General features: G+C 44.9%; 1 protein-coding gene across 3 annotated transcripts in view; it reads right to left on the bottom strand.

The window, feature by feature from the left end:
• The window catches only part of USP31 (ubiquitin specific peptidase 31), a 377,558-nt gene that overhangs the window by 154,814 nt on the left and 202,594 nt on the right, over window positions 1-20,150 (bottom strand). The window contains exon 17 of one of the 3 annotated variants that reach the window (XR_004536456.1): window positions 1,221-1,346. The exons of 1 other annotated variant lie outside the window; for it this stretch is intronic. The gene's annotated coding sequence lies outside the window, so the exon portion shown is untranslated. Of the gene's footprint in view, window positions 1-1,220; window positions 1,347-20,150 lie in introns of those variants that run through there. One more of the 3 variants, XR_004536455.1, reaches the window with a different exon arrangement.

Consider the following 20,150-nt stretch of genomic DNA (forward strand, 5'->3'; position numbering starts at 1 on the left):
CCCTGCTGCACTGAAGCCTGCCTACCCGCTGCCGATTCCTCCTCCTCTTCCCCCGGTCCGCTGCAACTCCAGCAAGGTAAGGGAAGGGCCAGCATGCAGCAATTGCATGCCGCCAGTCCACAAGCCTTCCCCCGACATCAGTTCTGACGTCAGAGAGGTCTGGGCCAACCTTCTCTCTGACGTCAGAACTGACGTCGGGGGAAGGCTTGTGGGCCGGTGACATGCAATCGTTGCACGCTGGCCCTTCCCTTCCTGGAGTTGCGGTGTAGCGGCTGCGAGCAGCAGCGGCAGGCAGGTGGGGAGCAGTGGCAGCCGGCAGTCAGCCCGCGTACCCCCAACAAGCGAGACATTTAAAAAGGTATGACGGGGAGGGTGGGGGTGTTTAAAAAAAAGTTATCTTCGCTGCAAAGACGCGACGACATTTCCACCCATTTTTTGGTGGAAAAAGTGCATCTTATGGAGTGAAAAATACGGTATGTATTTTAAAAGTGCCATCAATTACTGCAGCTTAAAGTAAGCATGGTCTGCCATGGCACATCTAACATTTTGCTGGACAGAAAGAAGGAAATTCCAAGAAGCCCTTTTAGGTAGGGAGAAAAAAAATATGCAGAGAAATTATGTTTTCATGTCTAAATGCATTTTTCACTGAACTGTCACCCACCCTAAAAGCATGTGCAAAGTTTGTGGCCTTTTATATCCATGGATAATATTCAAAGGTAAAGTGTGAGTGCACAGGATCAGGAAATTAATGCTACAGTCAAAGAAGACAAAGAGTCTTTAAAATGCACCTTTAAAAATGTGTTGTACTGCCACTTCCACAGATATATAAGATTAAGGAACAAAAAGCTGCACTGTTTAAATAAGGGATGTCTTAACATTAGTCCTCGAGGGCCACAATCCAGTCTGGTTTTCAGGATTTCCTCAATGAATTTGCATGAGATCTATTTGCACACACTACTTCCATTGTATGCAAATAGATCTCATGCATATTCATTTGGGAAATCTTGAAAACCCAACCTAGCGAGGGCCAAGTTTGGACACTCCTGGTTTAAATATTTCACACATATAATGTGAGGGCTTGCAAAGGAACAGCAACATTTCTCCTGCAAGAGATTTCTTTATGGAAGATGAGAAGTCTTATGATACATCAGAGATCAAGCAAGCACCGGAAAGAAAGGTGTGCTGTTCTCCTATTTTTTGGTTTTAGAAATAATCATTGTATGGCATTCTGACACCACAACAAACATGAGTCTGGGCACCTATTAATCTCCACTGTATATGATGAAAGTAGCTTGTCCAAGGAAGTCTGGGTAATACGATCATTAGCATTAACAGCATCGTCGAGTCTGTGAAGAAAAAATCATGCTCAAATGTTACAGAATTTACTAAATTTCATGTATTTTTATATATACACTGATGCTCTGTAATTCCAAGTATGTATATTCAACAGTATTCCTGTAAAAGAAGCATTCTGAACATAAAAATATATATTCTACATCTGAAAAGTGCATCCATTTGTAATAAACCAGAAATAAATAACACGAAGACCTTGTTTACTTTTCTCATGCATTGGTCCCCCACTAACTTAAAAAATTAACATATACAAATAACATTCCAGTCCTACAACCTTCTCCCGTCCCCCACCTCCCCAGTTGGAAGCCTCCAAAAAGTTAAAATACATGGAGATTATCAAAAGGCAAACAGCACTGAAGGCAAGGATGACAGAAACAGTCCAGTGTATAACCAGAAACTCCAGATGCTCTGTGCAGGGTCAGTATTCACTCACTTTTAACCACTGGTGAAACTTAGCTCTATAGATTAACTTTTACAAAGGCGCTAGGAGAGGAAGCTGCAGGAGCACAGCATCTTCACCTAGCAATTACTGCAGCATGATTAGCATAACTTGACCCAAAATAGCCAGACTTTGCGCTTCTCTCTAAAATACATTCTATTGAGGATTTGGATTTATACAAAAGATGCCAAGATCATGCCTCCATCTAAGAAACAGCACAGGTGACAACGCTGAGATTAGAATTTCCCCATGCATTTAGGCAAATATAATCTTGCCCACTCATGCAGTGAGATCGCAGCAGAGTGTCTTATTGCACGAAGTGGATGACATCACACACAGCTTGCTCCCAGGAAATGTACATATCAATTTCAGTGGCACTGGTTACAAGGAAACAAACCAGTACAAAGGATCAACAAAGTCTCTTATACAACCTGGTTCCCGTTAAGATTTCCCTGGTAAAACTCTATGAGGAAAGATTAGGGATATTTCCTTTACAGGTGTTGAATTATGATCAGATAAAAGCATGATCTTGATTTAATTGCGGCTACACTAACCCCTACAACAACATACTTGTATCTAGGGTCCAAATCAAAAACCATGTATATCTCGCCAAAGATTAACTCTCAGTGGGCACTGCCACGGCACACAGTAAAACATTACAGGTTGGTAAATCTAATCTAATCTAATCTAAATCTTGGGTTTATATACCGCATCATCTCCGCAGATGGAGCTCGACACGGTTTACATAAGAAATAAACACAAAAACTGGACAGAAATGTCAACTTTCAGACAAAAGATGAGTAAGGAGAAATTAGGTCTTACCTGCTAATTTTCTTTCTTTTAGTCCCTCCAGATCAGCACAGATGGATGGGTTTACGCTCCTCTACTGGCAGGTGGAGACTGAGAACACAGTGAATTCTATCGGCAGTACAAGTAGGTTGTGCAGTCCCTCTTAGAACCAGTCTGACAAATAGGAATTTAAAAAATATATTTTTATTTGTAAATTGGATACAACTGTTGGAAAAAGATTGAACAGATCCAATACTGTCCCCACAATTCACCAGCTAAACCAGACAAACCAAAATGCCACTGCTCCACAGTACTTACAGTTCCCTTAAAAAAGAAAAGTGAAAAGACAAAAAAATAAAAATAAATTTGACAATCCCACAGAAAAAAATGACTTCATATCCACAAAAAACACTGGGTGGGTTCTGTGCAAGTCTGAAGGGACTAAAAAAAAGAAAATTAGCAGGTAGGACCTAATTCTCCTTCTTTAGCGTCCCTGCAGACCAGCACAGACTGATGGGATGTGCCAAAGCAGTACCCATCACAGGTGGGAACCCCGAACAGCCACCACAAGAACTCGCTCACCATAAACAGCATCCTGACATGCCTGGATGTCAACCCAATAGTGACGCACAAAGGAATGCAGAAAAACAAAAACAAACCAGACTGCCACCCTACAAATATCCACCAGGGGCACAAGAGAACTCTCCACCCAGGATACCGCCAGACCTTGACTTCTCGTAGAATGAGCTTTAAGAAAATCAGGAACTGACTTCTTATGAAAAAGATACGCTGAAGCGATAGTTTTCTTAAACCAGCAAGCAATGGAAACTTTAGAAGTACTTTCTCCCTTACAACTGCCTGCTAATAGGACAAAAAAGACGATCCAACTTCTGAAACTCTTGAGTTATTTTCAGATAGGCTTGGAGAACTCTGCAGATATCCAACTTGTGCAACTGCTTCTAGTCAAAAGAACATTCCCCCTCACCCCTTAGACTAGAAGGAAAACCATCTGATTCACATGAAAAGGGAAACAACTTTCAGGAAAAAAGGATGGAACAGGCTGGAGAAAACTCCAACAAGGGAACCCGACAAAAGAACATAAGAATTGCCGCTGCTGGGTCAGACCAGTGGTCCATCATACCCAGCAGTCTGCTCATGTGGCGGCCCTCTGGTCAAAGACCAGTGCCCTAACTGAGACTAGCCCTATCAGCATACGTTCTTGTTCAGCAGGAACTTGTCTAACTTTGTCTTGAATCTCTGGAGGGTGTTTTCCCCTATCACAGACTCCAGAAGAGCATTCCTGCTTTCTACCACTCTGGGTGAAGAAGAACTTCCTTACGTTTGAACGGAATCTATCCCCTTTCAAGTTTAGAGAGTGCCCTCTCGTTCTCCCTACCTTGGAGAGGGTGAACAACCTGTCCTTATCTACTATCCCCTTCACTACCTTGAATCTTTTGATCATGTCCCCTCTCAATCTCCTCTGTTCGAGGGAGAAGAGGCCCAGTTTCTCTAATCTTTTGCTGTACAGCAGCTCCTCCGACCCCTTAACCATCTTAGTCGCTATTCTCTGGACCCTTTCGAGTAGTACCATGTCCTTTTTCATGTACGGTGACCAGTGCTGTATGCAATACTCCAAGTGAGGGCGCACATGATAACCTTCTCCAATCTGTTCGTGATCCCCTTCTTTATCATTCCTAGCATTCTGTTTGCCCTTTTCGCCACCGCCGCACATTACGTGAACGGCTTCATCGACTTGTCGATCAAACTCCCAAGTTTCTTTCCTGAGAGGTCTCTCCTAGTACCGCCCCGGACATCCTGTATTCGTGCATAAGATTTTTGATACTGACATGCATCACTTTACACTTGTCCACGTTGAACCTCATCTGCCCTGTCGATGCCCATTTCTCAAGCATGAATATGTCACGTTGCAAATCCAGCACACATCACACTGATGTAATGGCCACAAGAAACATCACCTTCGAGGTAAGGTCTTTCAACCTGCAGGAACTCAGAGGCTCAAAAGGAGAACGAACCAGCACCGACAGGACCAGACTGAGATCCCTGGCCGGAACTGAAGGATGCACCGGAGGACGCAGCAACTTTGCTGCCCTAAAATGGATCACATCAGAATGAGAAGACAACCGCTGTCCAAGCACCAGGCTTCTAAAGGATGACAAGGCTGCCACTTGAAGCCACAAAGACAACCAAGCAAACCCCTCTCAAGCCCATAAGAACATAAGCAGTGCCTCTGCTGGATCAGACCTAGGGGTCCATCCTGCCCAGCAGTCCGCTCACGCGGCGGCCCATCAGGATGCGAGGTACAGACATGCAAAGGGGAATCACGGCTCTCACAGAACAACAGTCCTCAAAGAGATGGCAGATGTGTATTTCTGTACAGGAAGTTGAGAACCTAAAAGAGTAGAGACCACCCTATCTAAATAACCTTTCTTGCTTAAACGCTCCCTCTCAAGAGCCAAGCTGTAAGAGAAAAGGGACCCAAATCGAACATGGAAATGGGACAGTTAAAAGGCAGAGGCAGAGGAAAGGGCTCTGCAACAAGGAAACAATCCAGATCCCCATACCATGGGTGCCGCAGCCAATCCAGGGCCACCAGAATCACACAGAATCAATTCAAAGAAGAACTCTGCCCACCTGAGGCCATGGAGGAAAGACATACAGCAGCCCGCCCACCAGCCAACTCTGCACCAAAGCCCCTCGGCCTGAGAATTTCTGTACCGACTGAAGAATCTCTGCGCTTTGAAGTTTCAACACGTGGCCATGAGATCCATCATCAGCCGACCCCACGACCGATCAGATCGAAGACCTCCATCCCCAGCCACCACTTGCTGGAATCCAGTACATGATGACTTAAGAAATCCGTCTGGACATTGTTCACTCCCATTATGTAGGACACCGAGATGTTGAGCAGGTGACTCTCCACCCACTCCATGAAAAGCGGTGTCTCTTGCGCCACCAAATGACTCTTGGTTCCCCCCTGCCAACTGACATAGACCACCGCCATGGCATTGGCGGAGAGAACCTGAACAGGTTTGCCCACCAGGAAGAACTGGAAGGCCGTAAAAGCCAACTGAATGGCTCTAGTCTCCAGAAAGTTGATCGACCACGAGGCTTCCTCCAGTGACCAGCTGCCCTGAGCTGAACAACTGAGACACTGGGCTCCCCAGCCGAGAAGACTGGCATCCATGAGAAGAACTTTCCAATGGAACTGATCCAGACTCACTCCTTGGATTCGATTGTGGGCCTGGAGCCACCAACACAAATTGTGGTGAGCTAGACCATGAAGAAGAACCAGCATGTCCAAATTGTGGAACTGCATGAACCATGTCTGAAGAGCATACTGAATTGGAAGCATATGAGCACGCACTCACTGAACCACTTCCAATGAGGCTGCCATCAAGCCCAAGACCTGAAGAAATTCTTGTGCCTGGGAACAGCGAGAGCCATCAGAGATCAAATTTGTGACTGCAACTTCTGCACTCATGCTTCGGGAAGGAACACCTTCCCTAGACCGATGTCGAAGAGAACTCTGAGATACTCCAAGTGCTGAGATGGGTTCAACTGACTCTTGGCAAAGGCGACTATCCAGCCTAATGATTGTAGTAACCCCACTATGCGGGCTGTGATACGTGTGCTCTCCTAAAAGGACTTTGTTCGAATCAATCACTCATCCAGGTACGGGTGAACCAAAATGCCATCTCTGGGTAAGGCTGCTCCCATGACTACCACTATCATAATCTTGGGAGACAGTACAGGGAGCCAGACCAAACAGAAGCACACAAAACTGAAAGTGTCATCCCAAAATTGCAAAGCGAAGGAATCGCTGAAACTCCTGATGTGCTCATGAGAAGTACTCACTGTGAAAACTGCTAGGCAGGCCCAATTAACAAAACCAGTCAGCTAGGGAAAGAAAAAATATGAATGAAATGTTTCCCTTCAGACTAGCACTAATATTGTGAAAGGCTCTGCTTGGGTTTTTTTTTCTAAATTAAAGGAGTAGACCTCACTGGCTCTCTAAGCTGTAGTCAGTGCCCTTTGGCAAGGCGTACAGCTTTAGGCACCACTAACACTGAGGGGGAAGGGGAGGAAAGTGGGGGAGGGACTCAGCAGCCCGAGAGTGACATCTCCAAAGACAAAAGTGCCTTCAGCAGGACCCAACCTCTTTCTGGACATGAACAGGGCCAGGAAAAGGACACCTCTGATCCCTTCCAACAATCACAGCCTAAGGGCCTAACAGGACTGCACAGACCTACTACCTCCACCTGGAGACTGAGAACAGACTCATTCCAAGAGGGACTGCGCAGACCACTTGTACTGCTGATAGAATTCAATGTGTTCTCAGTCTTCACCTGCTAGTAGAGGAGCATAAACCATCCATCTGTGCCGGTCTAGAGGGACACTAAAGGAGGACACGTTACCCAGCAAGACAATGCAAGAATGTGGATCAGGCCTATCACTGGCTGGGTAAATATGCTGCTTGCAGGTTATTCCATAAAACAAATTCCAAGTCCAGCTAGACAGGTAATGATGTAAGGCTTTAGAATCTCAGTACCCACATGGTCCCACAGCTTGCAAATGTGGTGATTTTGCTTTATTCTACCTAGTCTTACACTCTTTTTTGGGTATTCTATAGACCCTCCCCGGACCCCCCTTCCCAACACACTGTCTTTAGATCATGCTTTATTTCTCCAGGCTTGTGTTGTTCCCCACCATAACACGCATATTTCTTTAGACCAGTTTATTCCCAAACCTGCCCTGGCCAAGCCCCACTCAGTTGAGTTTACATAGAAATATAGAAAATGACAAAAAGACCATAAGGCCCATCCTGCAGGCCCATCTACACCATCTCCCTTTCCTCTCCCATGGAGATACTTTATGCTTGTCCCATGCTTTCTTGAATTTAGATACCTCTGAAAGATATCTGTAATGAATATACAAGACAGATCTACAAAACCTGACAGTTTGAGAACCACCATCTTAGATAATCCGCCCCCCCAGCCTTCTTATGATATAATTCCTACTGCCCCACTCCCCCAAACTCTTACTGCTCTAGTGAAACCCAGGGTTGCTGCCTTTGACAAGACTTGATATTTGAAAACAACGAATGGAAGCGCTAATTTATACCTGAAAATCCCTACTAGGGTACAGACAGTCCAAAGTGCAAAGATTATCAAGGGTAACACATGCTGTATTCCCCTAATATATACAGTCTAGAAAGTAGCTCTAATCTGACTATACAGTATCTTCCACCACATCTGCATACCATGTGGCAGGAAGAAAATCTGAGTGATGAGGTGCAATAAAGGAAAACAGCCACATAAATCCCAGTGTTGGGACACAGCTAAAGAACCAGCAACTCTGTACAAACAGTGCTCAGAGGGGCTCAGTGAAGAAGTTTCTTGCATAGTTAATCAGAGCATGCATTCAAAGCAATCAGCCATGCAAAAATTACTTTTACACAAAACTGTGCACTGCATCTTTGCTGAGTCTTTTCTTAAACCAGGGAAGCAACCTTCCCCTCCCCCCAAGAGAGCATCAACAAATTTATGCATATCATTCTAAAATATGTCCACTGAGCAAACTTGTTACACATAGTATATATATCCATTTTTTTGGCAGCCATGAACTTATTCTACAAATTCAATTTCATAAACAAGAAATTAGCCCCAAAAAATCCATGCCAAGTTGGAGTTTGGTGAACATTTTTCATCACCTGAAGAGGCAGCTGGCACCAGTACAAGTTTTTGATTCTCATAAATGTACTGCCAACCCTGAGCAGAAAACAAGGGTTCACTGATGCAGGGAGGGTATTGGAGAGTATCATCACAGAGTAGAACAATGAGATACAATCTCTCTTCCTTGGTTCTCTTGGGAACCTTCTCAAATTTTATAGTTCTATACAGTGAAAAATCCATGCGTGGAAGACATGACATCAGATACTTTGGCCCCACACCCCTTCACTTTCATCTTTGCCCTGCACCGCGTAGGAGCTCATACAGCTTGCTTAGTTGTTCACCAACACTGCTGATTCCAGTTGTTATCCATCAGGTTTCCTTGTATATGATATACTTTAGGACCCCTGAGGAAGGAGTGCTTCTTCGAAACACAGACCGTGTCGGATCCTGGTTCATCAACCCTTTTGGATACAAACTGTTTTATAACTATATTTATATTTATGATTGTTCATTAAAGACTTGGCGTCTTGTACACCATTACTGCAGTTTTTGTTTTTCGATCCGATATTTTACTGCAGTTTCGTTGGATTCTTTGCTTGTTTTTGCCCACACCCCTTCTCTCCAGATTTGGCCCTAATCTATCTCTACATGACTATCCCAGCAGTCTGGTTTTAAGGGTCTCCACAATAAATATGCTTAAGCAATATTTGCATATATTGGAGGGTGGTAACTTGTCCACAGACACTGTAGATATTCTTACAGCCCTAACATCTGAGTTAAGAAGCAGTTCTACTTATCTCATGAACCCGATGATACTTATGTTGCACTGAGGAGCTAATTTACCAATGCTAATGAAATTTGTGCCCAATATTCCTGATAGGCCCAGTTCACATTGCTTCCATCATCTCCCTTCCTCCCTTTAAAAAAAAAAAAAAAAAAACCCTCTCACAAGATACCTTGCACTGCTCCTATCACATCATCTGAAGATTTCACCAGGGCCTAAAGGGAGAAGAAATGAAGAGCACCGTCCGCAACGGAGACTGAAAAAGTGGACATCCGCAATCCTGGTGGAAGACTCCATCCTAAGGCAAGTAGACAGTCACATAGCAGGAGGGAGAGAGGATCGGCTGGTGACTTGTCTACCAGGAGCAAGAACGAAGGACATTGTCGACAGAATTGAAAGAATCCTGGAGGGAGCTGAGATGGAGGAGACAGCAGTGATAGTCCACGTTGGGACCAACGATGTCGCCAGGAGAGGCTACAACTAAAATGCACTTACTGAACAGTTCAAGATTTTAGGAAGGAAACTGAAGATGAGGACCCAGAGGATAGCCTTCTCAGAGATCCTGCCAGTACCGAGGGCAGAAGCAAGGAGGCAGAAAGAACTACAACCAATAAATGCATGGATGAGGAGATGGTGTGAGGAAGAGGGTTTTCTCTTCGTGAGGAACTAAACAACATTCTAGGGCAAGAACAAGCTCTTCAAGAGAGATGGACTACACCTGAGCACGGCGGGGACTAGAGAACTAGCAAATAACGTCAGAAGAGCAATCGAGCAAGCTTTAAACTAAGTAGAAGAGGAAAGCCGATAGTCGACCTGGTGTCGACGTTTCGGAAGACAGTATCCCGAGAAGATACTGAGTGGGAAAAAGGCTGGGAAGATGCAGATGGCAAACAACAGGAGCTAAAAAAGCAGGGAAGCTGGATGAAACGTGAGGAGGATAGGAGGAGTGTACTACAAGGGGAAGTCAAAATGGAGCAGGATGAAGGGAAGGAACGAGAGGAAGTCAATGGGAACATACCACAAGGGAAAGACAAAAGAGACAAAATTCAGGAGTCAGCAGGTCAGGGAGGGGACGGAAAGAAAGACGTAGCACAAGAGAAATCAACAAGGAAGGGTAAATACCAGGACTTGAACTGCATGTACACTAATGCACGGAGCCAAAAAAACAAAATGGGGGAATTAGAAGTCATGGCCAATAATGAGAGACTAGACATCATAGGGATCACAGAAACATGGTGGAACGAGGAAAACAATTGGGACATAGTTCTGCCAGGGTACAAGCTCTACCGAAGAGACAGGACACATCAGAAAGGAGGAGGAATCGCACTATACATCAAGGACACCATTAAATCAACCAGGGTGGACGCGGCAGCAACAAATGACCAACCAGAATCCCTATGGGTTAAAATACCAGGAAAGAACGGAACCGACATAAAGATGGGTCTGTACTGCCGTCCACCTGGGCAATCCGAAGCAATTGATACAGTAATGGAAGCCGAATTGAGGCGGGAATGCAAGAACACAAACACCATAGTTATTGGAGACTTCAACTATCCTGGGATAGACTGGGTCTTGGAACTTCAACATGCACAAAGCAGACGGAGTTCCGGGAGGCTGTACGAGACTACTTCATGGAACAACTTGTCAAGGAACCAACGAGAGGGTCAGCGATTCTGGATCTAATCCTCAATGGGCTAAAAGGACCTGCAAAGGGAGTAGAAGTAGTGGGACCTTTAGGCAACAGTGATCACAACATGATCCAATTCAAAGTGGAGGTAGGGTTACCAAAGGGAAAGAGAACCATTGCAACAACGTTTAACTTCAAGAAAGGGAACTATGACACCATGAGACAAATGGTGAGAAAAAAAACTCAAAAACAGCTCTAAGAAAGCGCTGACTGTGGAGCAAGCCTGGTCCTTATTCAGAGACACGGTAAACGAGGTGCAAAACCTGCATATACCCAGATTTAGAAATGGATGCAAAAAGAATCAAGCAATAGACCTGGCATGGATAACAACTGAAATAAAGAAAGTGATAGGAGACAAGAAAAGGACATTTCGGATTTGGAAAAAGGACAAAACCGAAGAAAATTGGAAAGAGCACAGGAAGCAACAAAAAGAGTGTCACCGAGTGGTCAGAAAAGCAAAGAAAGAATACGAGGAGAGAATAGCCAAAAAGCACAAAATTTTAAACCATTCTTTCGATATGTGAAAGAAAGGCAATCGGCGAGGGAGGAGGTGGGACCTCTGGTGAGGGCAGCAGGAAAGGAGTGGTGAAGGAAGAAAAGAGGTGGTTGACAGACTGAACACGTTCTTCTCATCCATCTTTACAGGGGAAGACACATTCAACTTGCCGGAACTGGAAAAGATCTTCAGGGGAGATCTAGGGGAAAAACTATCATGCATTGAGATAAGCCTCGAAGACGTACTCAAGCAGATAGAGTAAAATCTGACAAATCTCCGGGCCCGGACGGAATCCACCCTAGAACACTGAAAGAGCTCAGAAACGAAACAGCAGAGTTACTGCAGCAGATCTGCAACCTAACCTTGAAAACAGGGGTAATCCCGGAGGACTGGAGGATAGCGAATGTTACACCTATCTTCAAAAGGGGATCGAGGGGCGACCCAGGAAACTACAGACCGGTAAGCTTAACCTCAGTTCCGGGAAAGATGGCCGAATCCTTGATCAAGGAAAGTATCAATGAGCATTTAGAAAATAATAATCTGATAAGAACAAGCCAGCATGGTTTCTGTAAAGGAAGATCATGCCAAACTAACCTACTGCATTTCTTTGAGGGGATATGTGAGCAATTGGACAAGGGCGACCCCATAGACATCATATATCTTGATTTCCAAAAAGCCTTTGACAAGGTACCCCATGAGCGCCTACTGAGGAAACTGTGGAGCCACGGGGTGGTAGGGGACGTGCACAGATGGATCAGAACTTGGCTGGCGAATAGGAAACAGAGGGTAGGTGTAAAGGGGCACTACTTGGACTGGATAGGGGTCACAAGTGGGGTCCCACAGGGGTCAGTGTTGGGACCACTGCAGTTCAATATATTCATAAACGACCTGGAAACAGGGACGAAGTGTGAAGTCATAAAATTTGCGGACGACACAAAACTCTCCAGTAGAGTCAGAACCATGGAGGATTGCCAAGAATTACAAGGAGACCTAAACAGATTGAGTGAGTGGGCAATAAGATGGCAGATGAGCTTCAATGTAGAAAAACGTAAGGTCTTGCATGTGGGGAAGAGGAACCCAATGTACAGCTATACGATGGGAGGGAGGGTACTAGGGGAAAGCAGCCTTGAAAAAGACTTGGGGGTTGTGGTGGATAAAAAGATGAAACCAGCGGCGCAATGTGCAGCAACCTCAAAGAAAGCGAACAGAATGTTGGGCATAATCAAAAAGAGTATCACTACCAGAATGAAGGAGGTTATTCTACCATTGTATCGAGCGATGGTTCGCCCACATCTAGAGTACTGTGTCCAGTACTGGTCGCCGTAGCTTAAGAAGGATATGGCGATACTCGAGAGGATCCAGAGAAGAGCGACACGGATGATAAAGGGCATGGAGAACCTTTCGTATGCTGAAAGGTTGGAGAAGCTGGGGCTCTTTACCCTGGAGAAGCGGAGACTTAGAGGGGATATGATAGAGACTTATAAGATCATGAAAGGCATAGAGAAGGTGGAAAAGAACAGATTCTTCAGGCTAGCCGGGCCCACAAAAACAAGAGGGCATTCAGAAAAATTGAAAGAAGACAGATTTAAAACGAACACTAGGAAATTCTTCTTCACTCAAGAGGGAGGTGGACACCTGAAATACGCTCCCAGAGGAGGTGATAGGGCAGAGTACATTATTGGGCTTCAAAAAGGGATTGGATGACTTCCTGAAGGATAAGGGGATTGAAGGGTATAGGTACAGGTATTAAATGAATAGGGGATGAAAGACTTAGGTAAAGTCCAATGACAGGTCATGGACCTGGGGGGCTGCCGCGGGTGCAGACTGCTGGACACGATGGACCCCTGGTCTGACCCAGCAGAGGCAATGCTTATGTGCTTAAGAGTCCTTCACACTTATTCCACTAACCTCTCAATGTAAGGAAATGTGCCTAAGACTCCTCATACTACTACCATCACCTCCTCCCTTCAAACAAGAAAGCTCATACTTCTCCAATCACCCATAAGCAGTGACCCCAGGCAAGTCACTTAACCCTCCATTGCTCACCGGAATAGATAGGGAAATCAATGTATTGTAAATCACTTTGAGATCCATAGAAAAAAGCTAGTATATCAAATAAAGATAACAATAAATAAAATACAGCATCAAAAAAGGGCCAATGGAGGGATTCCCCTCAAAAGATTCCAGAGAAGTTTTGAAAGGGGCTGCTTAATGGAAGATTAGGTTTACCTTCGATAATCTTCTGTTAGTCCCTGAAGGATTCCATACGCTAGGTGTTCAATCCCAACCCGTAATCAGGAGTTGTAGAAATCCAACACTTTTCTAAGCACATGCTCCACACCCCCTTAGCCTGAGAACTAGAGAACATATCCAGTTAAGTCCCAAAGCCAAGTAACATACCATAACAAATATGTGACAAGGGGGTACAGGGGAAGATCCCCAGCAACACATATAATTTCTGAACTGGTCTGCTCTGCAAAACATGAAGCAAGTAATACACATGCACAAAGACAATCCTGCCAAACATTGAGGAACAATGTAGAACTAACCTGCTGCATGCAATGAGCACCCACATGAGACAGCCTCCAGTAAAGCATACTCATGGAAGGGCAACACTGCTCACAGGATCCATCAACTGGCTGGAAAGACTTCAAGCCTGCAAGGAGAACAATCAAGGCGGAAAGAAGCAGGCTATTCAACAACTGAGTGTGTATACAGAGAGGCCGGGTCGTATGGATTCCTACAGGGACTAACAGAAAGAAGATTATCGAAGGAAGAAACCTAATCTTCCATTCTGTTATGCCCCTTCTGGATTCCATACGTAAGGTGACATACCAAAGCAATGGTAACAGCTCGGGAGAGACAGAAGAGCCTGCCCTCAACCCCGAGGTCCCAACAGCGGAATCAGTTGCGTGGGCTTTAAGCGAAATCAGCGGCTGCTTACATTTGCCAACATTAAACATTCTAGACACTCACATGTTTTACTTTTCCATCTGTCAAAGGGTGTAAATTTAAAAGGCATCATCAACGTCTCCTGTCTTATCAAGCAGCATCTTGGGACAAGGACTTAAATCTTTTCACTGCGACTTCCAGTACCTATCAACTACTTAGGAGACATTTGAAAACATATCTGTTCACTAAAATATTTCATTTAATTGTAATTATTTTACTTCTGTAAACCACATAGAACTTAACGGTACAGCAGTAGAGAAATAAATTTTTATGTTATGTCACAGAAATGGCCATTCAAATCCATCGAGTGATCAAAGACTTGAATGCTGGCTGACCACAGCGAGGTGCAACAGCCAGGACAAAAAGGTGATCAGACAACCTGAAATCATAAGTCCTCTCCAAATAGTGGAGCAAGACTCTCCAGACATTCAACTTGCATAAGATCTGATCTGCGTGCTCCAAACCTGAGGGATGAAACGCAGGTAACCGAACCTCCTAATGGACATGGAAGGTTGATACCATCTTCAGCAGAAAGGAAGGTACAGTATAGAGAACACCACACGCGTCCATAATATGGAGAAAAGGTTCCCTGCACAAAAGAGCCTGAAGCACCGATAAACATCGTGCCGAGACAATGGCAATCAGAAAGACCGTCTTAATCGTTAGATCCAGAAGAGAAACATCCTTCAGTGGTTCAAATGGGGTCTCTCCAAGGCCCTGCAAAATGATGTCAAGGTTCCATGAAAGGAAAGGAAGACGCAAGGAGGATGCAAACAAAGCGCCCCTCTCAGGAATCTGGTCACATCCGGATGAGCAGTAAGCGAACTAGCACCTGTGTGTGCTCGAAAACATGAAAGGCCTGCAACCTGAACTTTAAGGGAGGCCACTGCCAGACCTTTGTCTAGGCTATCCTGAAGAAAAGCCAGGACCATCGAAATGGGAACCCTCTCAGGTTCTGCTTGATCCTTAGCACAGCACTGTTGGAAAGCCTTCCAGGCTTTGGCATAAGAAGCCAAAGTGGAAGGTTCCTTGAACGCAAAAGAGTCGAGATAACTACCTCCGAAACCACACTTCATGAAGGCTGAGCACTCAAGAGCCATGCCGTAAGACCAAACCACCATGGGTTCTCCATAAGCACTGGCCCCCGACTGAGAAGGTAGCAAAAAAGAGGGAGCTGAAGTTTCTTATCCCACTGAAGACAGACAAGATCCACATACCATGGGCAATGAAGCCAATCCGGACTTACTAGAATCACCAGGCCAGGATGCAGCACTATCCGGAAGATGACCCAACTGACCAGGGGCCACAGAAGGAATACATACAGGAGCTCGTGAGCCAGCCTGGGCTGAACCAAGGCAGCCAGCCCAAGGCTTCCACGTTGTGTTTCTTGACTGAAACAGCACCTGGCCGAGTTATCTGCTGAAGCCATCAAGTCCATCTAGAGCTGACCCCAGCACTGTATGATCAGATAGAACACCTTTTGTGAGAGGGATCATTCTCCCGGATCTAGGACCTGTCGGCTGAGGAAGTCTGTCTGAACATTGATGACTCCGGCCACATGGGCCGCCAAGAGAGACAGAAGATGTACTTCTGCCCAGCAGAACAGTATACTAGCCTCCTGGGCCAAGGAAGCGTTTCTTATGCTCCCTTGATGATTTATGCATGCCACTGCTGTGGCGGTCAGAGAATACTCGCACCACTTTTCCTTCCAGTAGAGTCTGTAGAGCAAGTAGCGCCAGCCAAATTGCCCAAAGCTTCAGAAGAATGATCAACCAACGTTTTGGACGAGGAGTCCACTGCCCTTGAAAGGAACAGTCCCATCAGTGAGCACCCCAACCCAACAGGCTGGCATCCATCATGAGAGTCATCCACTCAGAAATCCAAAGAAGCCAGCCCTGGCAGACAGTCTCCCCCTGAGGCCACCAGCTCAAGCTGCTGCGAGCTGGCACCATCCAGGGAAATGGCATCTGAAGGGGTTGACGCTGCAGAGACCACCAAGAGAGGAGGGACTGCTTTAAAGGGCACATATGTGCTCTGGTCCAGGAGCACCTCCAAGGCTGCCATTGACCCCAGAACCTTCATATAATTCCAGGCCATAAGAGCCAGATGGTCTAGGAGATCTCTGATCTGTTGTTCAAGTTTCTGTCTCCGTGCCTCGGGAAGAAACACATGACTGGTGTCGAAAAGAAGGCCCCGATACTCCATGGACTTGGAGTGCATCAAGCGGCTCTTCCTGAAGTGGCCAACACCTGCAGCAAAGACACGACTATCTCCACTGCACATTTGCACTCCTGACAAGATGGGAGTCTGGATCAACCAGCTGTCTATGAAAAGATGGACCTGGACCCACTGCAAGCGGAGAATAGCTGCTACAACTACTATCACCTTGGGGAGAGTACAGGGCGCCATCGCAAGGCAAAAGGGCAGAGCTACATACTGGAAATCCTGCTGCAGAAAATGGGAAAAATGCAGAAACCTGTGACGCTCCGGGTAAATCGGAATATTCGACTCAGAGATCCAAGGATGCCAGAAACTCTCATAGAGAGACCGCAGCTAACACAGAAACTTGACTGATAAACGGTATATAAAAATAAAGAAATGATCACTGTGCACTCTGTTACCATGCCGAAATGAGACATCCTCAAGAATATAAGAAAAGCCTTACTGGGTCAGACCAATGGTCCATCAAGCTCAGTAGCCCGTACTCACAGTGGCCAATCCAGGTCCCTAGTACCTGGCCAATACCCAAGGAATAGCAACATTCCATGCTACCGATCCAGGACAAGAAAAGGCTTCCCCCATATCTTTCTCAATAGCAGATTATGGACTTTTCCTCCAGAAAATTGTCCAAACCTTTCTTCAAACCAGCTACGCTTTCCGTTCTTATCACAACCTCTGGCAATGCGTTCCAGAGCTTAACTATTCTCTGGGTGAAAAAAAAAAATTCCTCCTATTGGTTTTAAAAGTATTTTCCTGTAATTTTATCGAGTGTCCCCCTAATCTTTATAATTTCTGATGGAGTGAAAAATCAATCCACTTGTACCTATTCTACTCCACTCAGATTTTGTAGACTTCAATCATATCTTCACTCAGCTGTCTCTTTTTCAAGATGAAGAGCCCCAACCTTTTTAGTCTTTCCTCATACAAGAGGAATTCCTTCCCCTTTATCATCTTTGTCGCTCTTCTTTCAACCTTTTCTAGTCCTGCTATATCTTTCTTGAGATAAGGCAGGGGTGTCAAACTCAAATCACAAAAGGGGCCAAAATCTAAAACACAGGCTAAGTCATGAGCCGGATTTTTTATTAAGATACTTACCCCCTCGTTTGCTGACGCACAGCGTGGGCCCCAGCGCCAGTGATGGCTCCGATGCTCACAGGACTTCTGTGAGCATCGGATCAATCGCCGCCACAGCCAAAACCCACACTGTGCCAATAAAGGAGGGGTTAGTCTTAGTAGAAGTATAGGAATACAACCTCTCCTACCGCAAGCCGGCTACAAAATAAATAAAAAAGACTTTTCCTTTCTTTTAGGTCCTAGTTCACGCTTGCTGTTTAACATCAGCTATGACAAGATATACATTTCAAATTTGACATATTGTAATCACAAAACAGAAAATAAAATTATTTTTTCTACCTTTTGTTATCTGGTCATTTTGCTTTTAGTCCAGGTTTCTCTTTCTGATTTTGTAAATCTTCTAATTCTCTTTCCAGTGTCTGTTTATTTTTTTCTCCTCTTCTCTCTTGCTCTAGTCACTGTCTCCAACATATTGATTTTTCCCTATCAACTTTTCTCCTTTTCTGTCTCTGTTCACTCAAATATTGCCTCTCTCATCCTTCTACTTTTTAAATTTTCAGCTACCTATCAATTTTCCATCTTCTCTTATTCTGTAGTTCACCCATTTCCCATCTCACTCCTTTCCCAATCTCTTATTTCCTTCTATCTCTCCTCCTCTCTCCTCTTGGTCCAACATTTTGCTCCCTCTCTTTTCTGTTGTTCTTCTTCCCTCCCCCCTTGATACTGAACAATGAGATGGAAAGGGAAAAAAAAAAAAGAGAGATGCTGCATCTCTCTCTCCCTTGCACCCCCAAGCCTAACATTTCTCCCTCCCTTCCATCTCCAGATCCAACTTCTCTCTCTTTCTCTTCCCAACTGCCCCCCATCCCATCTCTCCCCCTGTCTGCCTGCTTCCCTCCCCCCAGATCCACCATTTCTCCTCTCTATTCCCAACGGTTCTCCCTTCAAGTATCTTTTTCCCTCTTTCTCCACACTACCCCAGGTCCAACCTCTCTCTCCCTTCATCTCGCTCTCCTCACAGCCCAGCTTGCCTTTCCCTCCAGCGCCGGTCCCTCTCTCCTCACAGCCTGGCATGTCTTTCCCTCCAGCGCTGGTCCGAAGTCGTCGCCAAATTGAGGAATCTGCCTGCCTCAGCGATTCGGCAGAGTTGTCCGTGGCTCCCCTTCCTGCTTTTCGCCTGCCACGGTCTGTCTCCAATGACGCACAACTTCCTGTTTCCACCCAGGTGGACTGTGGCAGACAAAAGGCAGGAGAGGGAGCCACGGACAACACTGCCGAATCTCTGCCGATGCAAGCAGACTTTCCGGCATGACGGTGACGTCAGACTGGCGCAGGAGAGAGGACACGCTGAGCTCTGAGAAAGGGAAGTTCAGGAGCACTGTTGCGGGCCACATAAAAAGGCCAGGTGGGCCGGATTCAGCCCGCAGCACTTGTGTTTAACACATGTGAGATAAGGAAACCAGAATTGAACGCAATATTCCAGATGAGGTCGTACCATGGAGTGATACAGGGGCATTATAACATTCTTAGTCTTGCTAACCATCCCTTTTTTTAATAATTCCTAGCATCCTGTTTGCTCTTTTGGCCACCACACATTGGCGGAAGATTTCATCGTATTGTCTACGATAACACCCAGATCCTTTTCTTGGGCACTAACCCCCAGACCCTAGCATCCAATAACTGTGATTTGGCTTATTCCTCCCAATGTGTATCACTTTGCATTAGTCCACATTAAATTTCATCTGCCATTTGGACGCCCAGTCTTCCAATTTCCTAAGGTCTGCTTGCAATTTTTCACAATCCGCATGCATTTTAACAACTTTGAACATGTCACTCCCTTCTTAAGAAAGCACACTGGCTCCCAGTCGCACATCGTATACAGTATAAACTAAGCCTGTTTACTTTTAAGTCCCTGTTATATAAAACTCTAGCTTTCATTTACAAATCTTTGATCCCCTATACTCCAACCAGATTACTCAGATCTATTGATCAACATTTATTAGTTATTCCTTCACTCAAAATTATTAATACATGGCGACATTTTATTTTCTCTGTTACGGCTCCGCAAACATGGAACTCCCTCCCTATTTACTTAAGAGAAGAAAACAATTTAGATAAATTTAAGAGCAAACTAAAAAGTTTTTTCAGGGATGCCTTTGATATCTAAAACAGCCTAATTGGGAGTTCCATTTCATTTTTATAACCTCAAGGTTCATTGTTTATTCCCTCCCTATTGTTTTTTACCATAATTGTTCTCTTTTCTATCAGCAATATGTATTTCTTACCCATCCTTTCCTTTCATTTTAACATATTCGTACTGTTAGTCCTTATCATGTTATGCATGTACAGTCTGTTTAATCTGTCTGTGTTGATGCCCTTTTAGTTGTATACAATTTTAATGATATGTGCATCGCTTAGAAATTTGAGTAAGCGATTAATCAAATAAACAATAATACAATAAACTTGAACAGTTTAGCGTCATCTGCAAATTTAATCACTTCACTTGTTGTTCCAATTACCAGATCATTTATAAATAAGTTAAATAGCACCAGTCCCAGTAGACCCCTGTGTTCTGAAATGGGTTCCATTGCTCTGATGTCTAAGAAACACTGCAGAGTATCGGTGACCCTGGACTAATGTTCTGGCCGACTAGCTGGAGTTCA

Source organism: Geotrypetes seraphini, chromosome 11 (assembly GCF_902459505.1).
Source record: "Geotrypetes seraphini chromosome 11, aGeoSer1.1, whole genome shotgun sequence".
Lineage (NCBI taxonomy): Eukaryota > Metazoa > Chordata > Amphibia > Gymnophiona > Dermophiidae > Geotrypetes > Geotrypetes seraphini.